General features: G+C 48.1%; 1 protein-coding gene across 1 annotated transcript in view; it reads left to right on the forward strand.

The window, feature by feature from the left end:
* Nucleotides 1-9,457: 9,457 nt before the first annotated feature.
* Nucleotides 9,458-15,433, forward strand: part of LOC137302517 (acetylcholinesterase-like) — a 50,824-nt gene continuing 44,848 nt past the window's right edge. Inside the window, exon 1 of the mRNA XM_067972239.1 lies at nucleotides 9,458-9,543. The gene's annotated coding sequence lies outside the window, so the exon portion shown is untranslated. The remainder of the gene's footprint in view (nucleotides 9,544-15,433) is intronic.

Raw genomic sequence — 15,433 nt, forward strand, 5'->3', positions numbered from 1 at the left:
TGTGCGTCCCTAACAGTGATTGTGCGTCTCTAACAGTGATTGTGTGTCTCTAACAGTGATTGTGTGTCTCTAACAGTGATTGTGTGTCTCTAACAGTGATTGTGTGTCTCTCACAGTGATTGTGTGCCTCTAACGGTGATTGTGCGTCTCTAACGGTGATTGTGTGTCTCTAACAGTGATTGTGTGTCTCCAACAGTGATTGTGTGTCTCTAACAGTGATTGTGTGTCTCTAACAGTGATTGTGTGTCCCTAACAGTGATTGTGCGTCTCTAACAGTGATTGTGTGTCTCTAACAGTGATTGTGTGTCTCTAACGGTGATTGTGTGTCTCTAACGATGATTGTGTGTTTCTAACAGTGATTGTGTGTCTAACAGTGATTGTGTGTCTCTAACAGTGATTGTGTGTTTCTAACAGTGATTGTGTGTCTCTAACAGTGATTGTGTGTCTCTAACAGTGATTGTGTGTCTCTAATGGTGATTGTGTGTCTCTAACAGTGATTGTGTGTCTCTAACAGTGATTGTGTGTCTCTCACAGTGATTGTGTGTCTCTAACAGTGATTGTGTGTTTCTAACAGTGATTGTGTGTCTCTAACAGTGATTGTGTGTCTCTAACAGTGATTGTGTGTGTCTAACAGTGATTGTGAGTCTCTAACAGTGATTGTGCGTCTCTAACAGTGATTGTGTGTGTCTAACAGTGATTGTATGCCTCTAACAGTGATTGTGCGTCTCTAACAGTGATTGTGTGTCTCTAACAGTGATTGTGTGTCTCTAACAGTGATTGTGTGTCTCTAACAGTGATTGTGTGTCTCTAATGGTGATTGTGTGTCTCTAACAGTGATTGTGTGTCTCTAACAGTGATTGTGCGTCTCTAACAGTGATTGTGTGTCTCTCACAGTGATTGTGTGTTTCTAACAGTGATTGTGTGTCTCTAACAGTGATTGTGTGTCTCTAACAGTAATTGTGTGTGTCTAACAGTGATTGTGTGTCTCTAACAGTGATTGTGCGTCTCTAACAGTGATTGTGTGTGTCTAACAGTGATTGTATGCCTCTAACAGTGATTGTGCGTCTCTAACAGTGATTGTGCGTCTCTAACAGTGATTGTGTGTCTCTCACAGTGATTGTGTGTCTCTCACAGTGATTGTGTGTCTCTAACAGTGATTGTGTGTGTCTAACAGTGATTGTGTGTCTCTAACAGTGATTGTGTGTGTCTAACAGTGATTGTGTGTCTCTAACAGTGATTGTGCGTCTCTAACAGTGATTGTGTGTCTCTCACAGTGATTGTGTGTCTCTAACAGTGATTGTGTGTTTCTAACAGTGATTGTATGTCTCTAACAGTGATTGTGTGTTTCTAACAGTGATTGTGTGTCTCTCACAGTGATTGTGTGTTTCTCACAGTGATTGTATGTCTCTAACAGTGATTGTGTGTTTCTAACAGTGATTGTACGTCTCTAACAGTGATTGTGCATCTCTAACAGTGATTGTGACGGTAACAATGAAAGCAAGAGAGCGAGCTGGACCCGGAGCGAGCTGGGCCCGGAGCGAGCTGAACCCGGAGCGAGCTGAACCCGGAGCGAGCTGGACCCGGAGCGAGCTGAACCCGGAGCGAGCTGAACCCGGAGCGAGCTGCACCCGGAGCGAGCTGAACCCGGAGCGAGCTGGGCCTGGAGCGAGCTGAACCAGGAGCGAGCTGAACCCGGAGCGAGCTGGGCCCGGAGTGAGCTGAACCCGGAGCGAGCTGGGCCCAGAGTGAGCTGAACCCGGAGCGAGCTGAGCCCGGAGCGAGCCGGGCCCGGACTGAGCTGAACCCGGAGTGAGCTGGACCCGGAGCGAGCTGAACCCGGAGCGAGCTGGGCCCGGATTGAGCTGGACCCGGAGCGAGCTGAACCCGGAGCGAGCTGGGCCCGGAGCGAGCTGAACCAGGAGCGAGCTGAACCTGGAGCGAGCTGAGCCCGGAGCGAGCTGGGCCCGGACTGAGCTGAACCCGGAGCGAGCTGGACCCGGAGCGAGCTGGGCCCGGAGTGAGCTGGACCTGGAGTGAGCTGAACCCGGACTGAGCTGAACCCGGAGCGAGCTGAACCCGGAGCGAGCTGGACCCGGAGCGAGCTGGACCCGGAGCGAGCTGGGCCCGGAGCGAGCTGGGCCCGGAGCGAGCTGGACCCGGACTGAGCTGGACCCGGAGCGAGCTGGACCCGGAGCGAGCTGGACCCGGAGTGAGCTGGACCCGGAGCGAGCTGGGCCCGGAGCGAGCTGGACCCGGAGCGAGCTGAACCCGGACTGAGCTGAACCCGGAGCGAGCTGAACCCGGAGCGAGCTGGACCCGGAGCGAGCTGGACCCGGAGCGAGCTGGGCCCGGAGCGAGCTGGACCCGGAGCGAGCTGGACCCGGAGCGAGCTGGGCCCGGAGTGAGCTGGACCTCCGCGGAGCGAGCTGGGCCCGGAGTGAGCTGAACCCGGAGCGAGCTGGTCCCGGAGCGAGCTGAACCCGGAGCGAGCTGGTCCCGGAGCGAGCTGGACCCGGAGCGAGCTGGGCCCAGAGTGAGCTGAACCCGGAGCGAGCTGGGCCCGGAGTGAGCTGAACCCGGAGCGAGCTGAACCCGGAGCGAGCTGGACCCGGAGCGAGCTGGGCCCGGAGCGAGCTGGGCCCGGAGCGAGCTGGACCCGGACTGAGCTGGACCCAGAGCGAGCTGGACCCGGAGCGAGCTGGACCCGGAGCGAGCTGGACCCGGAGCGAGCTGGGCCCGGAGTGAGCTGGACCCGGAGCGAGCTGGGCCCGGAGTGAGCTGAACCCGGAGCGAGCTGGTCCCGGAGCGAGCTGGACCCGGAGCGAGCTGGTCCCGGAGCGAGCTGGACCCGGAGCGAGCTGGGCCCGGAGTGAGCTGAACCCGGAGCGAGCTGGGCCCGGAGTGAGCTGAACCCGGAGTGAGCTGAACCCGGAGCGAGCTGGACCCGGAGTGAGCTGGACCTGGAGTGAGCTGGTGACAATAATAGGGCCAATAATTTTATTAATCTTTATTAACTTTTAGGACAAAGGGCTACAGATCAGCAGAGATGAGCAACAGAGCCCACAGTAGCCAGTGCTTAACCTGAATAGCCTGATTTTACAGTGAGTAACAAAATTCCAGCCAGGAGGCTGAACCAGTTCACTTGGGGGCAGAGGATTCAGAATCCCATCTACATTATTCTCCACAGAACATTTCCTATGAAACTCTCAGTGGCTTAAAACGGGGATTTATATTTGTGTGTCAACTTGGGAATCATTCATTGTAATGTTTTTATCAATTATCCAGGGTCAAGATCGTACCGACCAAAGGTCACAGAACATAATACCCGAAGATATCTCTAAGAGTGCACTGATTAACCACAACTTGCATTTATATAGCGCCTCTAACGTAGTAAAATGTCCCAAGGAGCTTCACAGGAGCGATTATCAAACAAAATTTGACACATAAGGAGATATTAAGACAGGTGACCAGATGCTTGGCCAAAGAGGTAGGTTTTAAGAAGCGTCTTAAAGGAGGAGAGAGAGATGGAGACATTTAGGGAGGGAATTCTAGAGCTCAGGGCCGAGGCAGCTGAAGGCACGGCCGCCAATGGTGGAGCGAAGGAAATGGGAGATGTGCAAGAGGCCAGAGTTGGAGGAGCGCAGAGATCTCGGATGGTCATAGGGCTGGAGGAGGCTGCAGAGATGGGGGGTTGGGGGGGCCGAGGCCATCTCAGGTTCAAATCGACTAAATTGAAGCAAGGCCAAGCTATTGAGATCAAATGATCAAATCCATCTCCTGATTTTATTCCTCTACACTGTACAACAATGGAAGAGTTTGAAGCAGAGGCCGACACAGGGGCTATAGGGAGAGAGCAGGGCGGTGGGATTAGTACGGGATTGCTCTAGTAAAGTGCCGGCATGGACACAACGGGCCGAATGGCCTCCTGCTGTGGTGTGAACCTCTCTGGTTCTACCATCCTTTTCCCTCCAGGTCCTGGAATCCCTCTTTGAAGAGTAATATTGTACGCACTGCGCTGAGGTGAAAATAAGGTGCAAAGTTGAACAGCAATGGGTGTGAAATTAGTATCAGAACCTAAATTAGAATGTAGAATGATAGGTCTAAGGGGTTCGCCGATCTCCCCTGGCATTGCGCACAGGGAGTTAAGGCCAAATAAGTCTTCAGGTGAAGTGGGGTTAAAGGGCAAGGGTTAATTGGCCCAAGACGTGCAGACAAAATTCAGATCCACTTTGAAGTCATGCATTCGGTCCTTATTTTTATCTTATGAATTCCGTTGTCTAGATTTACAATAGGAACTGCCTATGTAAACACGACGCTGTTGTTAAACTCTCTGACCAATGGCACCTCTGTTGGTGGGAGGGTGTATTTACAACATGGCAAGTTTGCAGTGCCATTATAAAAGTGGTCGTAGGAATTCATAATGGATAAAAGCATACCTGCTGACGTAAGATGATTAATATATTTTAGATATAAAGATGGATATTGTGGAGAGGAGCGTCCAGTCCTTTTTTTTAGACGATCTGCAGCTTTTTAATGAAAGGAAGACCATTTATCAAATATTTCCCCGTCTTCAGCAGTTGTGTTTGAACAAGATCGAAAAGCAATTTTGTTAATTAGCAAAGATATTTGGAAAGGCAGCTAAGTGCATCCAATGACATTGATTTACGCTTCTTGTGGATTAAATAGAAAAGGACGTCAGGCAGTTCGTTACAGGGAGATCACACTCTGCTGAGCCGCTGAATCGAGAAGTTCGAATGAACTGAACTTGCACTTTTCGCGACTTAGAAAACATCTTTCTATTGCAGCTCTGAAGGGATGAAGTCATCGACCATTCGTAACTGGGCTGGCTGCTTCAGTGGGTCAGCCCACTGCGTTCTCACCTCAGGGAGCTGGAGTCAGGTTGGTCCTTTCAACTCCCTAATTAAATTAGAAAACAGAAAACCCCCTTCACCTTATTTTGTCTGAGGGCTGTTACCACAGGTCCTGACATGATCTTCCTTAACTTTGGAAGGCACCAGAACAGCACTGTACCAGACTGTGACATAGGCTTTAACTCTCAAAAAAAATGATTAAACAGTAAAAGAATCAGTAGTGATTAAGATGGAAGGAAAGATCTTGCATTTCTACAGCGTCTTTCACCACCTCAGGACGTCCCAAAGCAATTTATAGCCAATGAAGTACTTTTGAAGTGTAGTCACTGTTGTTATGTAGGAAACATGTCAGTTAATTTGTGCACAGCAAGATCCCGTGAACAGCAATGTGATAATGATCAGAGAATCTGTTTTAGTGATGATGTTTGAGGGATAAATGGTGGTCAGGACTCCAGGGAGATCGCCCCTGCTCTCCTTCGAAATAGTGCTTTTCCGCCCACCTGAGAGGGCAGGCGGAGCCTCGGTTTAACGTCTCATCTGAAAGACGGCACCTCCGGCAGTGCAGCACTCCCTCAGTGCTGCACTGGGAGTGTCGGCCTGGATTATGCGGCTCAAATCCTGGAGTGGGGCTCGAACCCAGAACCATCTTACCTCAGAGGTGCGAGTGCTACTCACTGAACCACAGCTGACACCTCAACTAGCTCCTCAAGTAAATAAGAAAATAGTAAATAGTCATGACTGCAGCACTTTGTCTTCTTTTGTGGCTGTTTCTTTCCTTTTCCCACTGTCCTAGGAAGTTATCAGGCCTATCACTCTGCAAAGGCTTCAGACAGTCCAACCAGGCAGGCGGGAAAATACTTTCTAGATAACAAATGGGACCAAGCAGATTTAAATAACTGTCTGTTAAACCCCTAAAAGAAGTTGCCAATTTACCATTATTAAAACCAACCCCACAAGCTGTTTGTATTTGAATTGAATGTCAGAGCTCCTCCCTCAGACACTAGTGTTGCATCTATTATATGCACAATAAGCTAGGAAATGTTTTCCTGTGAGTGAAACGGGTTTCTAGCTCCTTGCATAGCGCGACAGAATTAAAGAAGCCAATACTCGGATTAAAAATGCTTCATTTTTGTCACATCGAGAGGATAATCCCAGCCATCAACAAAAAAGCCCATAGCCTGGGAGATGAGTGTGAATGAAATGAAGGCTTTCTTTTAGATTTTTTCTGACCCAATAATTCAAAGCAAAAAAGTAATTTTTTTGTTTTACAGTTAACAATTGGTATTTATGTTCATTTCCTGTACATGCCCAGAAGGGAGATTTGGATTATAGAATCATATAGCGCAGAAGGAGGCCATTCAGCCCATCGTGCCTGTGCTGACTCTTTGAAAGAGCTATCTAATTAGTCCCACTCTCCCCTGCTCTTTCCCCCAAACCCTGCAATTTCTCCTCTTTAAGTATTTATCCAATTCCCTTTTGAAAGTTATTATTGAATCTGCTTCCACCGCCCTTTCAGGCAGCGCATTCCAGATCATCACAACTCACTGCGTAAAAAAAATTCTCCTCATCCACTCCCAATCCCGATTCTTTTGTCAATCACCTCAAATCTGTGTCCTCTGGTTACCGACCCTCCTGCCACTGGAAACAGTTTCTCCCTATTTACTCTATCAAAACCCCTCATCATTTCGAACACCTCTATTAAATCTCCCCTTAACCTTCTCTGCTCTAAGGAGAACAACCCCAGTTTCTCCAGTCTCTCCACATAACTGAAGTCCCTCATCCCTGAGCTGAGATTTTTGATGACTATTAAACAATTAAACATTTTATAGAACTGAACAATGTGTGGAATTGTGGAAAACGACAAAATAACATTGAATCTCTTCTCCTGAAAGGATTAACTCCTCCAGGGCACAGATCCTCAACCATCTGGCAGCTTTCCACTAACTTGCCCAAGTGGGCACTCTCCATCAGGGCACCTAGATAGTGATTGTACACAGACTATTGTCCATCACAGCTCCTCCTCATTGTCTTCTGTAAGGCTTCAACTGTAGTTCAGTGGGTAGCGCTCGTACCTGTGAGTCAGAAGTTCGTGGATTCATGATCCCACTCTAGAGACTTGACCACAAAATCTAGGCTAACACTCCCAGTGCCAGTACTGAGGGAGTGCTGCACTGTCAGAGATGCGGTCTTTCGGATGAGATATTAAACCGAGGCCTCATCTGCCCTCTCAGGTGGATGTAAAAGATCCCATGGATCTATGTTCTGCTAATATTTAATCCCTCAACCAACATCATTAAAAAAACAGATTATCTGGTCATTATCATGTTGCTGTTTGTGGGATCTTGCTGTGCGCAAATTGGCTGCCGCGTTTCCTACATTACAACAGTGACTACACTTCGAAAAGTACTTCATTGGCTGTGAAGGGCTTCGGGACGTCCTGAGGTGGTGAAAGGCGCTATAGAAATGCAAGTTCTTTTTTTCCTGCGGCAAAGAGCCAGCAGAGACGCAATGGACTGAATGGCCTCCTTCTGTGCTGCAAACTTCTGTGGCTGATGCTGCACCAGATCTGTTCTGAGAGGGCACTGGAACACACTACACCTTTATATCATTTCCCAAAAAGTCAGCACTGAGCCTGCAGATTAAGTGCATCGTACAGAATCGAGTCAGCACATCCTCGAGTGAACCTGCCCATCAGCTCTGTCCTCACAGTAGGTTTTTTCTTCCTCCTGAAAACCACTTTATATTTCTCAATCCTTGGCAGACTGGATTAGGTTTACAGTTTATAATTGATTTACTTGGAAGTAAAGCCTTCGAATGAATTCCTCCTGGTCTCGCCATTTAATTTAATTAACATTGTCCCTATAAAAATGTTTTTTTTAAAGAAAAAAGCAGGCTTCCTTCCTTTAACGGAGTACAAAATGCAAACGAGCAGTTGGCCCGTGCTTGTTATTTAACATTCGGTAACCCAGGGAGAGGAGATATTGACTTGATTTAGCATACACGTTATATAAATTAGCATACATATTATATAAATTAGCATACACCTTAAACGTGGGCTTGCATTGTATATACAAGCATATATCGCACATACTCTACAGATTCCAGTTTTAGTATTCCCCATCTTTTCCATTTGGAGGCTCTGATCAAAATCTCACAAGACTTTTTTGCACTCATTGCTTAAAAGTTGTTAAATCTGAGACTTTACTCCCATTAGACGGATGTAAAAGATTTAATGCTATGCTTAATTACTGTCTTTTTGTTTTATATTCACTCAGACTTTTTTGTAGCATTTAACGCACAACTAAAAGCGAGTACACAGGGACACATTCTGGTCCACACAAGTGTGCAATTCTTGGACACACTCCTGTTAATTGCACAGTAAAATATTCTCCGGCTACATTAGTTATTGATAATCTGTTGTGATCGTCCTTCTCTCTGCCACAATCTGTCGTAAATATGTCAGCCGTGGCTCAGTGGATGTCTCTCTCTCTCTCGTCTGTGAGTCAGAAGGTTGTGGCTTCGAGTCCCACTATAGAGACTTGAGCACAAAATCTAAGCTGACATTCCAGTGCAGTACTGAGGGAGTGCTGCACTGTCGAAGGTGCCGTCTTTCGGATGAGACATTAAACCGAGGCCCCGTCTGCCCTCTCAGGTGGAGGTAAAAGATCCCATGACACTATTTTGAAGAAGAGCAGGGGAGTTCTCCCTGTTGTCCTGGGGCCAATGTTTATCCCTCAACCAACATCACTAAAAATTATCTGGTCATTATTTGTGGGATCTTGCTGTGTGCAAATTGGCTGCCGCGTTTCCTACATTACAACAGTGACTACACTTCAAAACTACTTTATTGGTTGTAAAGTGCTTTGGGACGTCCTGAGGTCATGAAAGGCGCTATATAAATGCAATTTATTTTTTATGTGCATCGGTCTCAGAAGTGGGAGGAGTGGGCAGAGTAATGTCTAAACCCTGGAGACTTCTTTCGTTTTTCAAAAAAATTGTACGGCAAGCTTATTTTTGAACTTGAAGGTGTAATTAATTCTTGAAAAGTTAAGTACAGAACTGGGATCTGCACAAGGCTGTTGTGTCCCAAATTTTGCAAAAAAAAAATAGAAAGAATCTCCAGCAGACAAGGCAGAGAGAGGCAGGATCAGGATGGAAATCAAGGAATTCAAAGGAAAAATAATTGATTACAAGACAAACAGAAAAAAAGGGAGACATCAAACGCATCATTCTGTGCACGGTGTAAAATTGCAAATGTGAGTTTCATTGGGAATTAATCATTTTTAAGGAGCAAAATATCTTTTGCTGTGCACAATAAGTCTTAAAAATAGAATTCTGAATGTGGCACTGATTTCTCCTCCCACATGGAAGCGAGGAGCAGCGGTTCGCTGGGGACTGACAGGTGGCGAATGCACCATCTCTGATAGAAAGCGGTCAGCCCTCCCCATCCCCATCTCCCCCCCTCCCTCCCTCCCCACCCCTTCCATGGACAAATGCGGACACTCGGCCCCCGCAGTCCCTTAGCAAACATCGCGAGACTCTTCCCATCAGCTCACCATCATCCCCCCCCCCCCCCACCGGCAAAATCCTTGGATCAAACAGCAAACTGCAGCTGATCGTGAGACCACCTGCAACTGCCCGTCCAGTGTGGGGCTCGCCCATTCACACACAGGTAAGGCCTCTCTCGCACCTTCCCTATATATGTAATCTCCCCATTCTGCAGGAAGAATGCATGCGGATTTTAATGATCCTGAGCATCTTATTTTGTGTCTCCTTCTCTGTTGTTTTGGGCAATGTGATATTAACATCACAGACAGTCAGCCGCTGTGCAATTGATTCACAGCAGCTATTTCATTGTGTGTGTGTGTGTGTGTGTTTTTTTTGCACGACATTTAAAAGGGATCCGTGCTGTTTAGCAGAAACATGCAAGAATCTGCAATATCCCATTTGACTCAGTGTGTGCACCGTCTAAAAATTTGCAACGCATCACCTTGCAAGAGAGACGGAGGCAGGAAGCAATCGATCCCCTCGGTGCCCATGGCAACCCCACAATAATAAGGCGCCTGTTCTATTTGTGGATTTTTTTTTTCGCCCTGTTGTTAAAAAAAGACTGAGTTTATTATTATTTTTAAGCTCCAGTGCTGCGTGCTTCTGTAACGTGCGAATGCAGCAGGTAATGGAAACGGCTGCTAAATATAACTCTCCCCAAATCCCCAGCACGTTAGAACAGTTTCTGGCTGCTGGGACCTGGGACCTACACTGTTACTTGTATGCACTGAAGCCCACGTCCCTAAGAGATTCCTCCGTGCGCTATTTTAACGCAGGCATCAGCCTTATTTCTTTGCATGTCTGCCTGCTCTTTTTAGAAGACCAATTTTTGCTTCTATGAGTAAATGATGTGGCAGAGAAATGCGAAGTGATACATTTCGGTAGGAAGAAAGAGGGGAGGCAAGATAAACTAGAGGGCACAATTCTAAAAGGGGTACAGAAACAGAGGGATCTGGGGGTATATGTGCACAAATCGTTAATGGTGGTAGGGCAGGTTGAGAAAGTGGTTGAAAAAGCATTCGGGATCCTGGGCTTTATAAATAGAGGCACAGAGTACAAAAGCGAGGAAGTCATGATGAACCTTTATAAATCACTGGTTCGGCCACAACTGGAGTATTGTGTCCAGTTCTGGGCACCGCACTTTAGGAAAGATGTGAAGGCCTTAGAGAGGGTGCAGAAGAGATTTACTGGAATGATTCCAGGGATGAGGTACTTTAGTTACGTGGATAGACTGGAGAAGCTGGGGTTGTTCTCCTTGGAACAGAGATGGTTGCGAGGAGATTTGATAGAGGTACTCAAAATCATGAAGGGTCTAGACAGAGTAGATAGAGAGAAACTGTTCCCATTGGCAGAAGGGTCAAGAACCAGAGGACACAGATTTAAGGTGATTGGCAAAAGAAACAAAGGTGACCTGAGGAAAAACTTTTTTACACAGCGAGTGGTTAGGATCTGGAATGCACTGCCCGAGGGGGTGGTGGAGGCAGATTCAATCATGGCCTTCAAAAGGGAACTGGATAAGTTCTTGAAAGGAAAAAATGTACAGGGCTACGGGGCTATGGCGGGGGAGTGGGACTAGCTGGATTGCTCTTGCAGAGAGCCGGCACTGACTCGATGGGCCGAATGGCCTCCTTCCATGCTGTAACCTTTCTATGATTGTATGATTCCATTTCAATAAGCGACCAAGGGGGTCATGGTACAAACAGGTACAAACGTTTGCTGGTTGGGTAATTTTTTTCAGTCTCACTGCCTTATCCCATGAGGGGCTTTCACACAATGAATTGGGACTGGAGTCCAGTGACTGTTGTTAAACGGGCTGTCAGGCCACTAGCAGCCCTCTGGTGGAGTTGCTCCTCCTGATAGTAGTGTTGATGACCAAAGTGTGACCAGGAGCATGTTACAGGAAGTGAGTGTGACACTTGCAGGAAGGGTGCACTCTTGTGCAAGAAGTTTAATAGATTATTTTGCATCCGTGTGTTTGGTAATTAAGTGAAATGCAAAAAATAGGCATTTTTCCAAATGGCTACACTGGAAGGGACAGACTGAGGAGGGTATTCTGGATGGAGATACTGCTTTCTGTAGAATGATTGCTCCCTCTGATAGAAACTGCTGCCTGGTTACAGTAGAGAGTAGATTGTTCCTTTTAATTTAATGCAACTTATAAGAGTTTTATTTTTTAAAAATAATTTTGTTGATTTTATTTGTTGTCGTTGATCAAGGTGAAAGATGGAGCACTCTCCATCTCAGATACCTAGTGTCAGCATCATGCACTCCCAGATCAGAGGATGCAAAGCAAAGGTCCTACTAGCAACATTAGGAACAGGAGGCCATTCAGCCCCTCGAACCTGCTTCGCCATTTAATTTAGATCATGGCTAATCTGCACCTCAACCCCATTTACCCGCCTTTGCTCCACATCCCTCGATACCCTTACCCAATAAAAATCTATCAACCTCAGTCTTGAAAGCTGCAATTGACCCCCAGTGACCACAGCCTTTTGGGGGAGAGAGTTCCAGATTTCCACTCCCCTTTGTGTGAGAAAGTGCTACCTGATTTCCCTCCTGAACGGCCGAGCTCTAATTTTAAGATTATTTCCCCTCATTCTTGATTCCTCATCAGAGGAAATAGTTTCTGTATATCTCCCCTATCAAATCCTTTTAACATTTTAAACACCTCAATCAGATCACCCCTCAAACTTCTACACACTTGGAGTATTGTGTACAGTTCAGGTCTCCATATTATAAAAAGGATATAGAGGCATCAGGGAAGGTACAAAAAAGATTCACAAGGATGTTACCAGAACTGAGAGGTTATAACTATCGGGAAAGACTAAAGAGGCTGGGGCTCTTTTGCCTAGAAAAGGGAAAACTGAGGGGTGACCTGATAGAGGTCTTTAAAATGATGAAAGGGTTTGATAGGGTAGACGTAGAGAAGATGTTTCCACTTGTGGGGGGGACCAGAACTAGGGGTCATAAATATAAGATCGTCACTAATAAATCCAATAGGGAATTCAGGAGAAACTTCTTTACCCAGAGAGTGGTGAGAATGTGGAACTCGCTCCCACAAGGAGTGGTTGAGGTGAATAGTGTAGATGGATTTAAGGGGAAGCTGGATAAACACATGAGGGAGAAAGGAATAGAAGGATATTCTGATAGGGTGAGATGAAGAGGGGAGGGAGGAGGCTCGTGTGGAGCATAAACCAGATGGGCCGAATGGCCTGTAGACACAATGGGGCCGATTTTCGGATGGCCAATCGGGGGCGGGGGGCTCCTAAAATGGCGGAATCTCGGAGCGGGTTCAGAGCCCGCCTCCAACCCGCTCACTTCCGCGTTCCCCAACGATGTGTTGGGCTGCCCGCATGCGGGGCTCTCACTGGCAATTAAAGCCGGCAGGATGATCATTTAGATACTTATATAGCTAGTTGAGGTACTTGACAGACCTCATTGACAGGAGATTTTGGCAGGGGTGCAATTTTCATGGATCCTCAGCGTGTTTCCCGTGCTGTGGGAAACACTCCCTGTTGGAGCAGACGTGTTTCAGTCAGCAGCCAGTGGGAGAGGCAAAGGATTTTTTGACAGTTGGGGGGAAACCTCATTTATTGCGGCAAGGCACTCTGTCACTTCAGACAAAGTTTTGGCACCTTTGTCTTTCCACTCAAAATAATTACTTTATACCCTAAACTCTGCTGTGCAAACACATTTACCGACTTTGTGGACCCCCTCAAACTCACACCGTCAGGATGGGGGACGCCATGGCTGCATTCATCACTTCATCCGAGGACGAGCAACATCACCGGCCTTGCCAGGCACGCCGTCCACCTCCACCACGTGGAGCTCCACAACACAGTGCTGCACCACAGGCACCTGCACAAAATAGTCGTGCAACTACACATACACCCACTGTAGGGTGACCCAATGGGTGGCATCAAGTGTGGGTGTTCATGGTGAACCTCATGAAAGGGACTTATTACACAAGCCAGTCAAGAATGGCCAAGACGTGGCAGGAGTGGTGATAATATAATATTTAATGTGATTTGAACCAAAATCAAATATAAATAAAAAAACATGACAAAACCTTCGCCTTACGCTTCCTACTACTCCTACATGGTGCATCCCCTGTGGCTGCAGCAGAGGTAGTGGCAGGTTGCTCTTGGTCATGCCCTGACTGATTAGATGCTTTGGGCCTACGCTCTCTTGGTTTCGGTGCCTGTGAGGGCCCCTCCAAAGACTGTTCCACCTGCACCTGTGCAGGGGCAGACTCGGCCACCTGGAGAGGAGGCAGCATTGCGGATACTGGTTGAGAGGGGGGTAATGGGTGAGACGTGGGAGCGCTTTGAGTGGCGTCCCCACTTCCATGTCCCCTTTCTGTATCATCCTTCCCCTGGGCCAGGCCCACATCACTCCTGGATGACAGTTTGGAGGACATGTGTGAAGCCATGTCAGGCCAGTGCTAGTGTATCTGCCTGCCTGTTTAAGGCGGCAGAAAGTTGCTTACCCCAAGTCCGAAGGGCCGTTGTCAGGGCCTCAATGGACTCATTGGTGAGCCATGCTTGAAGCTCCATGGATGCTAGCCTTCCCTCCACTGCAGACATTCCCGCACTTACCCACAACATTATCTCAGAGATGCCCTTACTTCCCTGTGACAGTATCTCAGAGATTCCCTCCTGTACCTGTGCCACCATTCCACTCATGTAGGAGTTGGACTCCTCCATCCTCTGCGCGATTGTGGAGACTGCGCGTGGCACCTGTTCCAGCACCTCGCAAATGTGCTGCTGCCCCTCGATGATTCTCCTTTTAAAGAATGGCCCCCGGGGTTCAGCATCTGTGTCCAGCTGAGCAGAGCCTGGAGAAGAGTGCTCCCACTGAGGCGGACTCTCCACAGCTGCCCCCTGCCACCAGTGTATGCTCGTGCTCACGTATGTGGTGACTCACCAGGTGCCAACCCAACTAACTGAGGACGGGGTCCCACCGAGGTGTGTGTATGTGCGCTGGTGGATGACTCGCTCAGATGTGACGGTGCCCCCTCAGAGGCCAGCAGGTCCTCTGAGGAATCGCCTTCTGCCATCACAGCGGCTGCTGAAGGCCCTGTAAGACAACAGAAGGCAATATTAAGCATGATGACAGATGTTGAGGTGCTGAAGATGGCAAGGCATGTTAACATCAATTGCTATTGTGAGTGCTGAATGTTAAAGTTCTGTCAGCAGCCGTTTGTCGGGTGGCAGTCTCAGCGTCCCCAAAGGACAGGCACTCGAGGGTGCAGCTCAATTCAAGAGCCTCCTGCTCCCCTCCGGTCTTCGCCCTCTCCTGTGCATTCTGTGTTCTCTTCTATAAGGGAAGAAAGTAGAGAGGTGTGAGTGAGTGATGGTGACGTGGCCAACCGCTGAATGCATTGGTTTGGGTGAGGCTGACCGTGAAAGAGATGCATCAGAGGGTGAGTATGAGATAGAGCCATGAGATTGTATGAGGATTGGGTTGAGTGGTAGTGGTGGGATGAGTACTGGGGAGGTGAGTAAGTGCAGGTGAGATGAGGATGAGGTTTGAGTGGGTGTGAGGAGTGATGTGATAGAGTAGTGTTGGCAGTGCAGAAGGAGTTGTGGGGTGGGGGCGGTGATGTGGAAGACGGAGTGTAGGAGAATCAGTAAGTGTGCTCACTTTGGCTGACCTAGTTAGGTCATTGAAACCCTTCCTGCACTGGATCCAGATGCGGGTGACGTTGCTGCTGCTGATGACCTCCTCTGCCACCTCGAGCCAGGCCTTCTTGGTGACAGAGGCAGGCCACTTCCTCCCGTCCGCCGGGTAAAAGACATCCCTCCTCCTCCTCACCCCATCCAGTAAGACCTGGAGTGAGGCATCATTAAACCTGGGGACAGCCTTCCCCCTGGGCTGTCCCATGGTCCTGTGTAGTTCTTTGCTGCAGGATCAGTCATTGGAGGACTGCCCCTTTAAATAGAGCTCCTCCAGCTGACAGCCTGTGATGCGGGTGTGCAGTCAGCCCACTGCGCAGCTTTCCCAACCCAGAT

This window comes from Heptranchias perlo, chromosome 35 (assembly GCF_035084215.1).
Source record: "Heptranchias perlo isolate sHepPer1 chromosome 35, sHepPer1.hap1, whole genome shotgun sequence".
Lineage (NCBI taxonomy): Eukaryota > Metazoa > Chordata > Chondrichthyes > Hexanchiformes > Hexanchidae > Heptranchias > Heptranchias perlo.